Source organism: Aotus nancymaae, unplaced genomic scaffold (assembly GCF_030222135.1).
Source record: "Aotus nancymaae isolate 86718 unplaced genomic scaffold, 86718_ANA_hifiasm-v0.15.2.pri h1tg000029l, whole genome shotgun sequence".
NCBI classification, from domain to species: domain Eukaryota; kingdom Metazoa; phylum Chordata; class Mammalia; order Primates; family Aotidae; genus Aotus; species Aotus nancymaae.
Window position 1 is genome coordinate 68,232,045 of NW_026988442.1, and position 16,326 is coordinate 68,248,370.

At 37.7% G+C, this 16,326-nt stretch overlaps 1 long non-coding RNA gene across 2 annotated transcripts in view; it reads left to right on the forward strand.

Annotated features, from left to right (window-relative positions):
• LOC105731609 (uncharacterized) overlaps positions 1-16,326 on the forward strand; it is a 253,122-nt gene that overhangs the window by 76,665 nt on the left and 160,131 nt on the right. Inside the window, exon 5 of one of the 2 annotated variants that reach the window (XR_010344615.1) lies at positions 2,299-2,355. The exons of the other annotated variant lie outside the window; for it this stretch is intronic. This is a non-coding gene — a long non-coding RNA (uncharacterized LOC105731609). Of the gene's footprint in view, positions 1-2,298; positions 2,356-16,326 lie in introns of those variants that run through there. 2 annotated transcript variants of the gene reach the window in all.

The window sequence follows — 16,326 nt, forward strand, 5'->3', positions numbered from 1 at the left end:
TATGACAAAGAAATTTGATCATAGTAATATTGTTCATCTACTTTTCTCCTTTAGAGGCCCACTTTTCATAAATAAAATATGTTAGTATTTTTATTCATCTTACTGTTTAAGACTGTTTGCTTTTCACTAACCTTTTATTACCATACAAATATTTTCCTATGTTGTTATGAGTGACTCCTCCTATTAGCTTCAATTCTGTAGTGTCATAATCACACAAAAGGCTGAAGTACTGATTATGCCTCAGATAATGTAGTTGTTAATGATCAACTTAATGTTAAAAGCCATTACTGCTCATTGACATAATTCTGAGAATATTATCCTGTAGAAGTGCACCTTTTGTGTGGAAACAGAATGACAAAATTGAAATGTTAAAAGTTGAGTGTCTGAATAATAGCCTGTGAAATCATTTAGACAAGACCATTGTTGCCTCTATTGTTCAAAGACTAGAGAGTGACAGGATGAGACAAAAAAGAAGAAACACCACAACAGCTTCACTTGCAGGTTTGAAGGGAGACGGAAAAGAAAGAGAATCCCAGTTTGTGTCTGTCTTCCTGCAGGGTCTTCTCCTAACAACAGAGCACCCTCCTCTGGCCACTTGCCAAAAGGGGATGTCTGCCTCGGTTTTGACTGGCAGGAGTAGAGCCAGGCAGGGGGTTGTTATAAGTGGCTGTAAGAATTTTCCCAATACAATGTTGTCTGAGAGTGACCCGGACCAGTCACCCATGGCTTCCTCCATGTTCCATGCTCAAGGGCTTTAGGGCGTGACATTTGAAAGCTGGAAACAGATTTTGGGAAGGCAGAAGTGTACAGTCACCTTCCCAAACTAGCTGTTAGCTCACTTTAGTATTTTGCCACTGGGGGCTGTCTTCTTTAATGTTGTTGGTCGACTTCTATCTGGAGGATGGAAGCAAGCCAATAGAGAGTGGAGAGACAGAAGATGGTGTATATTTGATAGGGTGGGGAAGGGGCATATGGGAGCCTCCATGCTTGTTTGGTGGAGCCCATGGTATCTAAAACGGAGGTATAGTCCATTGCTCGCTCGTTCAATAGTCCCAGCACCTTCCATGGTCAAAGACCTAATTCATTACCTTGACTGACCTTTTAACAGTGTTCATATTTGGTTATAACAGCAACCAGTGAACAAACAGAGATGAACTATATCTAGTTCATCATTGTTACTAGAACCATCCAAACCTCATCATCTGTTTACAGTGAGTGAGTGACAGTTATCTTCATACAACAATAATCATGTTTCTGTAAACATTCTATTTTCCAGGCATGGTTCTAAAGGCTTCCTATGTTCTAACAGAGGAGGTTTTGCTAAAAGAAGATTTTGCTAAAATGCATACTGGCATCAGATTGTAAGAATAATTGTATACTTACAAGGGATGAAAACATGTTCATAATGTACTCTAGTTTTGCAGAAAAGATGGAATTATGCTTGAAAGAATTGTTTAAGAAAGTAGAGGTATTTGTTATATGCTTTAGAAAGGTTTCTATGAGATTGAATTATATGCCTGAGCAACATAAGCGGGACCCCGTCTCTACAAAAAATAAAAAAATTAGCTGGGCATGGTGGCACATGTCTGTAGTCCCAGCTTCTTGGGAGGCTGAGGTGGGAGGATTGCTTCAGCCCAGGGGTTTGAGGTTGCAGTAAGCTATGTTGGCTCCACTGCACTTCAGTCTGGATAACAGAATGAGACCCTGTCTCTAATAAGGAAATAAACTAAATATAATACGTTTGAATTATATGAAAAATTTTTATTGACATTGAATTTTTCAAAGGGAAATTTATTTTTTAAAATAGTTGTAGATTTATAGAAATATTGCAAAGAGAGTACAAAAAGTTGCCATTTACCCCATACCCAGTTTCACCTATTATTAACATCTTACACTACTATGGTACTTTTGTTATAATTAATGAAACAATATTAATACATTATTAAAGTCCATAGCTTATTCAGATTTCCCCAGTTTTTTTCCTACTGTCTTTTTTCTGTGGATCTTATTAAAATATCATGATGTTTAGTTGTCATGTCTCTTTAGGTTCCTCTTGGCTGTTACAGTTTCTCAGACTTTCCTCGTTTTTGACAACCTTGACAGTTTAAAGAAGTACTGGTTAAGTATTTGGTAGAATGTCCTTCGATGGGGATTCGTTTGATGCTTTTTTAATGAATAGACTGATTTTATCAGGATGATTTTTAATATTACTGAAAAGACTTTTGGACTTCTGGCATATTAGTTTGTGGGGGAACAGCTTATCATCTGTAATTAATGAAGAAAAAATCATTTATTTAGGGCACGGAAGTGCTGAAGATTGGACTGGTAAATGGATATTTCCCAATGAATTGGCAGGTATGTAAGACAAAATTTCAGAATTTGTTCTGAAAATATTAATTCCTTTCCTTACTCAACAGACATTCACAGAACACCCACTGTTTGCCAGTCACTGCTCTGAGCACAAGGAATACACATCCGAACTAGTGACAGAAAGATTAGCTTCTCAAATTGCCATGCAAGAAGTGTTTTCCATTAAAGCTTGAGAAAGAGGGAATCTGACAACTTGTTTCCAAAACCTTTCATAGTGTCTATATTGTTACTCTCTTCAATGAAAACCTACTTCTTAGTTTTTCTCCCAGTAGAGATGGAGATTAATAACAAATATTTATTAATACCATTCTATATCCCAAAGCTAAGTTTTTTTTAATCAAAAAATTCAGTAGATATTAAAATTCTTGCTCACCTGCACCTTTTTTTTTTGTTTTTTTGTTTTTGTTTTTTTTTTTTTAATAAAGACAGGGTTTCACTATGTTGGTCAGGCTGGTCTTGAACCCCCAACCTCAGGTGATCCGCCTGTCTTGGCCTCCAAAGTGCTTGGATTACAGGTGTGAGCCTGGCCCACCTGCACCTTTTTTTGTGTGCCTTCCCAATTACTCCTTTGAAAACATTTATGCAAGTTTACCTGCATTAGACCTTCTACTCCTTTTTAAGACTTCTTATTTTGAAATAATTTTAAGCGTACAGAAAAATTGCAAAACTAAAAATGAAAGAATTCACTTTCTATTCAGTTTCCTCTAAAGTTAACAATGTAACATAATCAAAGTACAATGATTAAAATGAGGAAGTTAACATTAATACTTTTTTCTGAACTATATATTTACATACCACCAGGTTTTCAACAAATGTTCTTTTTCTGTTTCCTGATCTGGTCCAAGATCCTACGCTATGTTTAACTGCTGTGTCATCTTAGTTTCTTTCAGTCTCTGACAGTTCTTCAGTCTGTGTGTTCTGTGATGTTGACATTTAAGAAAAAGTAACATTTCGATGAGCAGTTGTATTGTAGAATATTTCTCAATTTGAATTTTACAAATATTTTGCAATGATTAGATTGAGATTATGCATTTTGGTAAGAATACCACAGAAATAATGGTGTGCCCTCAGTTATCACAGTAGGGGGTACTTAATGTTGATATGACTCATTACTCATGGTGTTAACCTTAATCACTTGGTTAGAATAGTATTTTTCTCATTTTTTTCCCATAGTAAATTTACTGTTTTTTCCACGGTAATAAATACTACTTTGAGACTAGGCAAATACCTTGTTTTTCATATTTTTTAAGTGTCCCCTTATCATGTGAAGGACTTAGCTCAATGTCATCTAAAAATCAGTCCTTTAAATTAAGCATTTTCTTTAAAAGAGATTGATATTTGAGATTTTCTTTAATAGGTATTGGTATGTTGTTATTTAGATTTATAAAAGAAGTTCATGAAAGAGATAGCATTTTCTTTAATGAAATTATGTGGGGAAAAAACAGATTGACAACAAGAACAAGAGCTCTCATAAATGATACTTAGGATAAGTAATAAAAAAAAATCACCTAAAGCCAGAGTACAATGAAGGCATTCTGTAGTTGGCCATGTACCTAAACACATGCAGATACACATATATATTAATTCTGGTAAATTTATATTCACCAACATTTAACTCCTTAGTTTTTCAGAAGTAGACTCTTAGCTTTCTTAGAATATCCTATTCTGCCTCAAGAATTCTATTCTAATACTATGGAGGAGAGTTACTTTAAAATCAGGCCCATTTACTACTAATGAATTAGGATACATTAGCAGTAACTGCACTGGATCCTAATTAGGAAAGGACAAACTGCTTTGGGGAAAAGTAGGTCTAAATCTTTCTTTTGCCATGCAATTGTGTTATTTTCAAAGTTAGTATTTTTCTAATGGCCCTCTGTTTGAATTCTCCATCTCTTTTTATTTAATACTCTGGATATCTGCTCCTACCGTATCCTCTGCGACATCATCCTTTCTAACAGAGTTGACTTGGGTAAGTTGTCGCCATATGTCACCCCTCTTCCCCAAAGACTTCTAGACTTTTAGTACCAAGTGTTTTCTTTATTGCTTATAATTATATTTTGAATGTATTGTTTTTAATTTTTATTCACTTATTTATATACTGATGTTACCCCTACATTATTTACTAATGTATTTATGTTCTGTCATCACACTCAAATTACCCCCAAAGACACACATTGAGTTTATTCATTCACTTGCTTCAATCTGTGCTGATGTAAAACATAGGCTAGGCGAGGTGGAAAATGTGAATATAAATGAGTCAGGTTCCTGTTTTCCAAAACTTATTCCATCAGAGAACATTTTTTAGGAAACATCTTCTTTGAATCTGGGCTGGCTTTTGGATGAAATCTCAGATTTTTTTGGGGAGAGCTAGAATGTATCTTAGAGTATATGAAATTTCCATACAGGACAAATAAATTGTCTTGCATTCTAGTGGGAAATTAGCAGGTTCTATTGATTACTATTATTATTATTATTATTTTAGAGACAGAGTCTCACTGAATTTCCGAGGCTGGAGTGCAGCTATCTGAGCTTGCAGCTTGGAACTGGGCTTATGGGAGCCTCCCAGATAGCTGGGGATAGAGATTTTTTTTTTTTTTTTTTTTTTTTTTTTTTGTAGAAATGGGGTTTTGCTATGTTGCCCAGGCTGGTCCCACCTCCACCTCCCAAAGTGCTGCCCTGGGCCACCACACGGCCCAATAATTATTCAATTTGCCAGAATCTAAAGGTGTGTGTGAGGGAGGAAAGAGGGAAGGAAGATGCAGAGAGAGAATGACAGAGGGAAAGAGGGCGCAAGAGAGAGAATGAGGGACTGGGCAGAGCTGAAGTAGAGACTGGAAGAAAACCCAGGTTGTTCAATGGCAAATGGAATTTGAGAAGGTCAGGAAGAGTTCTGTGGAGGAACATGAAGGAGGAGCAAATGAAATTCACTTGCTCCTTTTGATGAGGTGAAAAGAAATAGCCTCAGCTTATTTGTGTGCTTCTGAACCTTGGTTCACCCGCCACTAATTCAGAGGCTGTGGGAAATCCAGATGCAGCTGTTGTTCTCTTAGAGCTCCATTAGGACCCGATCCAGCCCCTGCTAACGTATCAGGAGGCTGCATTGGCAGCAAACGGATCCACTCCTAATGTACTTGAGGGGAAAACGTAATGCCTTTGCTGTGCCATTTGAATGTTTTTGTTTGAAAGAGCATATAGATTATTTATAGTCCACCAAATAAACCTGAGGGTCTTTTAATAAACTGATAGATTAGGTTGCTCAAAGGAGTTTATTGAAATAATATCTGAATTCATCCATGACAATGACATTCCATGAGTTTATGGCTCTATCCCATGGGAGACAGAATTTCCCACCTTAAGCCAGGTTATCCGTGTGTCATTTCAACATTCAGAAGAAATGAAAGTGGGACTTTTGGCCGCCATACCAGCTTCTCTCACAATGTTTTTTCTCAAAAACAAAAATTCAGATGAAAGCAAGTGAAGGGAACTGATTAAAAAAAAAAAAAAAAAAGGGAAGAGCTGAGTGAACTGCCTTCTAAGGCATGTAAGTTTAAGCTTTTTGATTAACCTGTTTTGGGGAAGAATGTGAGTTTGATACCTCATAGTCACTTTTGAAAGGTACCACATCTTTTCTCATCAAATATTAGGGGTTTAGGGAGTTTAGCTTGGGTCTGATCCAAGAAAGAGCAACAAGGACATAAAAATCCATGTCATCATAGCCAGAAGCTTTGATTTCAGCTACATTTATTTATTCTCTGATGTACTGGAAGAGCTCACAGTTGTCTGAGAGTGTGGGATTATTGTTCACACCACTCACGTCACCTCTGCAGTTCACCCCACACTCCCACGGGGACCATTTCACCATCTCTTTCAGAATTATGGTTGTTTCCCTTTTCTTAAAATTAAACCACTTCTTTACAGTGAGTTGCTTGAAACCCAAAATTTGAAGAAGTTCCCCAATATTTTGCCCATTTTACCTTTATATTTTCCCCTGTCAGAACTTTGACCCCAAATTCCCCTCACCCTTGTTAGAGGTCTTCTTTGCTCCAGCTGTCTCTTCAAATCTCACATCTCGCTTGAAATTTCATTTGAAATCTGTAGCCTTTCCCTACTCATTTCTCCCTTGGCTGCCATTTATTTAACTTTATAGTGACATGTTCTAACTCCATAAAGTCTTCTGAGGTAACAATCTTTATGAAACACACATGATTCTATTGTATTATTTTTTTTTCCAATGGAGAACACAGCCAGAAAAGAACAATGCAGAATTGTTTTACTTCAAATAGGACAAATTAATAACAAAAACATAGACATCTTAAGAGTGAGAAGGAATTTTTAAAAATCATCTTGTCAAAGATCCTCATTTGATGATGAGGAGACTGAGTCCCGAGAGTTGTAGTTATTTTTCCAAAGTGACATGCGTCATGGAGCTGAGGCTGGAGTTGGGTTTTCTCACTTTCCAGTTTTCTTTCCATTCCACCATATTGCTTTTCCTAGATGTTTGCTTTGAACCAGGAGCGATGAGACATAGCAGTTCACTTGGAATGGTTTCTGGAATGATTTCATTCATTCAATAGCTATTAATGAGACCCACTATGGGCAGTGGTTAGGCACCAGGGATGCACATTAAATAGTCCCATGTCCTTCCCTCATGGAGTTTCTATTAAAGTGAAGGAGATCAATGACAAATAAACAAAGGAATCTGGAATGCCAGGTAGTGGTATGTGCTGTGAGGGCAAATGAAGAGATAGAAGAGAATCGAGAGTGAACAATCAGGTGTATATTAGAGTTCTCCAGAGAGACAGAACCAAATATATATATAATAATATATTGGTTCATTTGATTATGGTGGCTGAGAAGTTCCACCCCAGGCTATCTGCAAGCTGGAGACCCTGGGATGCCCATAGTGTGGTTCAGTTCAAGTCCGAAAGCCTCAGAACCAGGGGAGCCAATAGTGTAAGTCCTGGAGTCCAAAGGCTAGAGAGTCTGGAGTTCTGCTGTTCAAGGGCAAAAGAAGAATGTCCCAGCTCCAGCAGCGAGAAAGGAAATTGCCTTTCTTGCCTTTTTTCCCCCATCGGGTCCTTAGCCTATTGGATGGTGCCCAGTCCCATTGAGACAGTCTTCCCCACTCAGTCCTTTGACTCATACACCAATCTCCTCTGGAAACGTCTTCACAGATACACCCAGAAATAATGGTTGACCAATTATTTAGGTATTCTTTAATCCAGTCAAGTTGATGCCTAAAGTTAACCATCATGGGTATGTTGGTTTGGGGTAGAATGGCCAGGATGGACCTCTTTGAGGAGATAACATTTTGAGTTGAGTTCTGAATGAACTAAAGCAGTAACCCATGTGACCATCTAGGAACAAACATCCCAGGAAAAGTGAACAGCAAGTGCAAAGACCCTCAAGTGGGTAGGCATACAAATGAGTTTCATTTTGAGAATACAGGCATAGCTTTGGAATTAGGCTGTGAGTTTTTTTTTTTTTTTTTAACTATGTATCAACTAAAATCAAGAACACTTGAATTCTAACAGACAACACTTTTAGGACAGGTTTGTGCCAGATTCACTGATTTTACCATTCACTTGTTCTTTGGCTTTAATTATAAAAATCTAGGAAATGGGGCATATCCTTCTTGCTACAAAGAGAAGGTAGGTAGAATAATTTTTGAATGTGGAAATTTCATAGCAAAACAGAACCATCCTAAAAATCTAGGTTTAGCTTTTAGTTAAGTGGTTCTGTCAAAGATTTAGTTTATATGACTGGCAGAACCGACTGTTCTTTGACCCAAAGGGAGTGCCACAGAAGATCTTTAGGAAGCCGGCAAATGGCTTCACAGAAAGAGACTCAGGACTGAAGCAGTCAGAGGAGCCTTGGTCATGAGCTGCTGCTGTTTTTGTAAACCTATGCCCTGGGATCCTTGATCCCGTAATAAGGAAAAGGCTAGACCATTTTGACCTTTATAGCCTGTTGCAAAGTCATTGCTGAGCTATTATTTGAGAAGCTTGAGGTAGAATAATGTTCAACTCAGCTTCCTGGAGCTGCATTTGAAATGCAATTAATTGACTGCTGTTAGTTGTCAATTAACATTTATTATCAATTAGTTCATCAAATTGATTAGTTGGCAGGACCTTAAAGTCTAAATGCACTCCTTTCCATTATAAATATGTCTATAAGAGTAAAAGCTACTCACTAATTGATGTCAAACTGGAATTGCTTATGTCGTGCTTGAGTCTTGTCCATATTGCATTTTAAAATCTATATCAAGCAAACTTGGATAATACATGTAAGGTTCACACTTTTAAAATGTGCCACGTATGTAATTGTTTTTTGGGGGGATAAACAGTAAATATGTCAGGTTGAAACTATACTGATGTCGGAAGTAATAGGACTTGTAGTTTTATATTCATATGTCTAGAATGATTTTACTTTGGAAAAAAACATTCTGTCTCAGTGTGGCTGAATTTTTGTACACACTTAAGGCTTGCATATGTCAGTTTTAACGTTTTGTAAGTTAACTAATATAGGGATGTAAGCTTTCAATAGCTATCTAGAAGAAGGTGAAATAGGCATATATACTTTGAAATGACTCCTATCTGAAAGACAAGCAGTATATTTTTATATATTTTTGATATTTATCACCTCCTCTCCCCCCAAAAAACTTTTCTATAATATACCAGCTTTCTAGGCTCTTCAGCACCCTATCCATTATCTAAAGACTGATAGATTTTCAATTTCCTTTTCCATCCCTCCCTTTGGTTAAAACAACAGCAGCAACAATAACAACAACAGACATACCACTATTTAAAAATATACATTTCTTTTTATGGGAAAAGGAAACTTACAAATATTTAGCATTCAGCATATGATATTTTTCTTTATCTTTTGTACAAATTGGGAAGCATGGAATGAAACTGTAAAATCCACTCCCTATGTATTTAACAAAACACAAGATACCTACAAGGGATTATTCATTTTTATTGCCTTTGTGCAAAAAGATAATTCCTGCCTCCTCCCACCCCAAATTGTGACCTAAATATGGCTGAAAGACACAACATGTGACCTGCTTAGCACTGCCTGCCATGGCCTCGAGCCACAGCAGGAACTCTATTAGAGGGAACAGCACAGATGCTACCAGATGGCCAACATATTGTCCAGAGATGACCCATGTATAATTGCAGAAAGTTCAATACATTCAGGTTTTGAATGTAATTGCATTGACCACCTTACCTACTGCTGCTGCATGCTTTAATTTATTTAAGGTGGAAATATAATTTAAGAGAGAGTGAGGGAACTCCTTACAATGTTACCTTTCTTTCTTTTGCCAAATACCAAATTGCCTAAAGGTGGGATTCCAGGTGTTCTGGGCTACCTGAACTATGAGCAATTTACACCATATTTGCTTGGCCTTCATTATTTGAGTAGAGAGCTTTGCTTTTTGGTCAACTTAGCAACAGATAACATTTCTCAAATGCACATAATGCATTTTTGTGATTTTGGCTTTTTTGGCGGGGAAGAGGGGAGATGATGGATTGATGGGATTGCTGCTTTAGGCTTCACTGGGTTACTTGTACAAAAAGTTGACTGAATTTAATTACTTCACCTCCCCTATAGCAACTTCAGTTCTAACAATGTAAGATACCAGTGGTGAATCTAGTCCCTATAAATGTATATTTCCAGCAATATAATACTTTGAGGGGCATATTAAGTTGATTTTGCTGCATATACAAATATGTAGTCACTTAAAAACAAGAATATGTATGGATTTTAGTTACTAAGAATTTTGAACCTTTTCTCTCTGAAGAAGAATGGTAAGCGTATGTTACATAAGGATAGAGAACTATTGTTTCAGTTTCCTTTTGCAGGCTGTTATTTCTTAAAATGTTGCTGCTAAGCAAATGTAATCACGATGGCATGCGTTATTAATTCAAAATAGCTTCGCAAATGGCTCAAGCTCTGGGATGGCAGCATGTCTGTTGCAATGTCATTTGTCATAATTCTTTGCTCTTATATAGTGCCTGTTCTCCAAGCCACTCACATACTACATTTGCTTTGTGTCTATATTCAAGACAAAAGATAAATCCTCATTTTGTTTGAACTTTCCAATCTATTGCATCTTTTCATATTTACACTGTAGACCATCTACTGATAGGTCTGATTGGTTTCCCTGATAAGTCCTGGAAAAAGAATTCATGAAATTGTCAAGGAAAATTATATTCTTCTGCCATAATCTGATTTGAGAATAATTTTATGGTGGAAGCCATTATACAATATATTCAATGATGTTTTTCTGACACTTGTCATCATTAATTATGCTTTACAAAGTCCCACTTCTTATTTAAATTGTGAATGCGAATTATTTGTACCCAAAGAAGTACATGTTAAGTGCTTGAAATAACCTTGGATTTTTTTGGTTAAGAGTATGTTTTCATGAAAACAGTTAAATGCTGTTAAACAAAAAAGAATAATTGTAAAATTAAAAAAAAATCCTTAGTGATTGTTTTATGATTTGGACTTGCTGATAAGCATTTCAGGACATCACAAACCCGATTGGGTAGTGTCCCTTTAAACGCAGACTGGCAGCTGCTGTCAAAATGGAATGCACCCCCAAAACTTGCTGTTTATTCATATCCCAGTTAAAGCTGAAACAAACAACTGAAACTAATCACGCTTGAAGTTGGGTATCGCCTTTGTGAGCTTTATGAGCCTATTTTTCTGAAATTAGAAATTGCCTGAGTGAAATGTTTCTAGCTAAACTGCTTTCTACTGAAGTCATGATTTTTACAGTCAGATAAATGCCCCTTAAGCTCCATTTATGTAAGCGTCAGTGACATCCAGTGGCTAGCAGGCTGATCACAAGTGCATCTCCCTGCAGTGTGAGGGGCCCATGGTACAGAGATAGAGATGGCACTGGAAGCCACTCTGCATTTGATAATGTTGTTTCTACTCAAGAAAGTTGGTTTCACCAAATGTGGCCCTCTGTTTAGGATGACTAAACATGCCACTCTGAACTTTGAATTAGCATTGATAGAAATGAGACTTGAAAATTGGAAATAAAATTGCATGTAATGGTGACATAGGAAAACGCCATTGCTTGGAAAACATAATTAGCATCTACGCTAAACCCGAAGCTTGAAACTCTGCAGGTGTTATTTAGAAATGGCTACCGGGGAGCTTACACAGCTTTCAGTTACACAAAGAGGACTTATAAATTCTAGTAAGATTAGTTCATTATGCAGAGTTGGATGATGTTGCAGCTAATGTTTCAAACACATATGCTTCATAAAATGGTCCACCTTAATTTGAAAAAGGTATTACTTGCAATTATGTCAGCTACATATATTTATTTGCAGACAGTCAATTCATATTGATCATAACCTGACCTCACAATGACCTTGAGGAAAGGTAGTCTGACGGGTATAGATATTGGGATCAATACCGGAGTGCAATCGACTACACCTAGTTACTGATAAATGAAGTAAGAAGGTACACTATTTTCAGAAACAAAGATAATAATGCTCATTTAGTCAACCGTTTGTAAAGGTTTAATATTGATACATGTAGTTATAATGACATCCTTGGGCATTTTCACGTGTCGGAAAACAATAGGGTAAGGAGTCACTGAACACATTAAGCAGAAAGAACCATTACTTTCCAGCTCCAACAAAGACATTCCACAATATTTGTGTCAACAATGCGGAGAACCAGGGCATTCTCTAAGCAGTACAGAGAGAGACCATGGTTTCAACTGCACGAGGCTGTCTGCTTCAGTGTTCTTCTCTGTGTGCCAGGTCTTGTGAAACGAAGCACCGTATTACGTGGGAACAAAGCCTCCAGGACCACACATTGTACGTTAGTACTACCCTCTCTTGCACATTTGCAGCAGAATTAGCTTGCCTATCCACAGGTATAACCAACTGTAATCATGAGGAAGAGAGCATTTGGTCTCAGCGCATCTGCTCCATGTTGATGCTATGGAAAGTTAAAAGAAAGGATGTTAACAAAAATTTCCCCCAATTGTTCCTTTCTCTTTGCTGGGAATTCCACAGAGTGAGCACTTGGCAAGTTATGCAGAACCTAAGTAAATAGAATCCATTGGCAAAATGGTAACAGGTTGTGCAGCTTAATTGGAGGAGAGAAGTTCAGGAGCCAACCCGGTGTCTGCTGCACCCAGTTGGTAAATTGTGCCTGTGGTGAGAACAGAGTGATTTTGCAGTAAGCTCATTTTGGGTAACTAGTCAGCCTGCTACAGTGAGCCAAGAAATATGAGGATTTGGTTTCAGTGTGTTTTTCTTTTTTTCCTTTTTTTTTGGTGTAAAATATATTTCTATATCTTAAGCTTTGTTTATCTTTTGCCAGTATAATTTTGAGAATTGGTGCCAGCACTCTGATATTGTCTTCCTAAGGGAGGGAAATGCTGAGAGACATTTGTGGCTATTAAAACCTGCAAACAGAAGGAAAAGGCTCTGTTCGCATAGATTCCACTTGAATGTTTTCCCTGAATGCTTAAGTTTCTTAGTTGATCCCTACGGTTAATCTCCTGGTCCCATGCCTCAATCCACATGCTTTTTCACACAGTCTTCCTGTTTTGTAGGCTAGCTGGTCATTTGCTACCTGCTTTTGCTTCTTCTACTCTCATGAAGCTATTTATTAATAAACCTGTGTTTTCAATATGGCACTACATCAATAAACCTCCGAGTGCTTCCGTTAGTCAGCATTCTGGGAAATCCTATGCTATATTGGAGAACTGTAAATCTCCATTATTGCTTCCCATAGCACAAATAAAGAATACCCTCTTACCTCCATGACATCCTCTGCTCATTTTAAAGGGTATAGCATACTCTCCCACAGGCGCTGCTAGCTGCTGAACTTGTGTTTGTCAGCAAGTGGAGTGTCGCTGACACTGAAGATACCCCGAAACACCTATAATCAAGGGACATGCTAATTTCAGGTATTAAGAACCAAATTACTTCAGTGAGCTTCAGTCTTCCCTTTTCCTGAAGTCTTTAACCAATTGGTGGGACAGGCGAATTCTGGACTTTAGATTTTTCTATTCTGCAGCTGTGGGATCTGATTTCCAGTGTGTTATTAACTGTCACAAAGAAAATATCAGTAATTAGAAAGATAAGAATAGACTTTTAGATACCTTTTTGGTATCAGACAGAAAGAGTAGAACAATCTTTGTTGTTTATACCAACTAAAAAACTTCTGGTATTTACTACTTAAGACAAGGGTGATAATAGCATTTCCATACAACGACAAGAAAAGGGTTTGGCCAGTGAATAGTGTGGTGGCTTCTCTCTATTTTTATGACTTCCCCAGAGGAAGCACAGTGGAAGTTAGGAGAGAGGAATGACAATTTGGAGGAGTTGTCTGAAACTGGTTTGGACTCGGAGTCTGGGTTTCCTTGAGTGATACTTTTGAAACTACAAGTGGTACACATTTGACAAGAGGAAACTGATTTTTAATATTTCTAAAGGTGCTTTTAGTAAAGCAAGTTTAGGTATCCTAAGAAAAATTTCTTTGTAATGGCCCAGAAATTCCTGACCACTCTTGAACTGGTCTTTTTATATCTGACATCACCAGCTCACTTCATGACAGGGTCTCTTATTTGAAGGATGCCACAAACAGCTCAACTATGAATTTCTGAGCATCTTGCCTTGCCCATAGCTGCTGACCTGGCTCTGGGCTCTGACCAGGGGCCTTCCTGCCTGCCTAGTTACTAAGTCATTAGAAGGCAAAGGCCGATCAATTTTTGCTGCCAACCTTCTGCTTTGTGTTCTAATTTCATTTTTGTTAAGAATAAGGAGCTGTTGGTTATTATCAGGGTCCTGTGAATTTCCTCGTACCCAGCTACTTTCTGTTGACTCCACCTGGGCTAACTCACCTCAGCTGGTCTCTGGCTTGCTTCTTTGGCTGATCTTCCACTGTCCTTGGTCAATTTTTTTCCCCCAGATTCTGTGTCAGTTATATGTTCTTTTCTGCCTCCTCTCAGTGACTTCCATGGTCCCTGGGATTCTGGAAACTCCCATACTGGCATTAGGCAGCCTCAGGTTCCAGACTGTCCCTTAGAACCCACCTCTCCATGAAAGCTTCAATATTTTATTCAGTCAGAGCAATTCTATGTGTCAGATTGTCTAACAGCAAATCCCTGGTGAATTAGTAAGTTATTCTATTGCAACCAAATAACATTTGCATTATAATAGGAATGGTGAGAAGCTGCAAAGATTTTCTCAATACTAGGGGATCAAGGGAGGACTTTTAGACACTGGTGTTTTTTTGTAATATCCTTTGAAAAATACCCTAATCCAGATATGTGTAGGATCAGCTAATGCCCCCGTGTAAAGCAGAATGGCAGCAGCAGCAGAAGATAGCAGAGTGGATTTTAACTAAAGACCACAGACAGGCATTCCAGACATGTGCCATTTGATTTAGACCCTGATTCTTCTTGCTGGATTCCCACTAATGCCTATGTTCAACATTCTCAACTTGCTGGAAGTGTGTCCTGAATTGTACCTTCTGGTAACTCAACATCATTATAAGTAAATGGAATTCCTTTGCTGGAGGCCTTTCTCTCTGACAGGGACAAATCATTCTTGGTGAGAGACAGAAGATGTTGAGGAAGGTGAACTCTCAATTATGTGGCTCATCCCAGCTATGCCAAGCAAGTGGAAACACCCACTACACAAGATCATTTTCCAGGACTCAAGGCTTTTGTTTTTCCATAGCCCTGAATCCTGGGACTGGAATCCCAGATATTTTGACATGAAAAAAAAATTTTTTTTAAACAAGAGGAAATTTCCCAATTATCATTAAATGAAATTGCCCTCCAAAGAAGAATGCCTTTGGTAGACTTTCTGCTAGGATCCACCTGCTAGAAAAAAAAATATCTTGGATACATTATAAGAATTCCAAAATTGCAAAAGCGATAACACTTTACCATATTAATTAATTTTGAATTACAGCTGAAGTCTTGTATAAGTGCATATGACATCCATGGTAATGCCAAATTAATTCTTTATGATCAGTGCTATTGCAATCAATACTAAATGAATTCATAATGATAAGATACTTAAAATAAAGAGTTACCACAAAAACAATAAAAAGACCATCATCATCCCAACTATAGCACACTAATAAAGTTTTAGCTCAATAAGCTGGTGCTATCCATGACAATCAATGGCAGATACTTAATTTATTTCTGCTTGTCCCTGTCTTGCTTTTCCTGTAAGGGCTGTGTAAAACATATTCTTTGATTCTACTGCAAATTGTGTAGAGAGAAAGAAATACGGTATTTTTATTATTCAGTAATTTTGCTGTAGCATTTACTTTGCATATCACCTCTGCCAAAGAACTCATGGCAAATTATACACACCAATCTAGTTCCAAATGGATTCCTTTTTGTCTCTATTTCCTCCTCATGAGAACCATGTAATCTTTTCTGAACCTTCTCTCCTCTTTAATAGATGAAGATATTTGTAGTATGTATGGGGTTAAAGACTAGAAGATGGCTACACTGGTCTTTTTCATTTTTACTTTTTCATTTTAATAATGCCAAAAGACACTGTGTGAATGGAAACTAATGACTGTATTATATCTGTCCTTTACTGTGCATTAAAGATTCACTCAATCCTAGAGTTAAGAAGCAACAACTTCCTCCCTCCCTCCCTCCCTGTATTCCTCCCTCCCTCCCTCCCTCCCTGTTTGAACATCTTCCATATGTCAGCAATATTCTGGCCTGGGTCCTGGAAATAAGAACAACAAGAAATTAATCCTTACCCTCTAGCTTAGATAGCATCATGAAAAGAGTACTGGGCTTGGTCAGGTGTGGTGGCTCAAGCCAGTAATCTCAGCACTTAGGGAGACCAGGGCAGGAGGATCACTTGAGGCAAGGAGTTCAAGACTAGCCTGGGCAACATAGAGAGACCCTGCCTATATTAAAAGTAAATTTAAAAA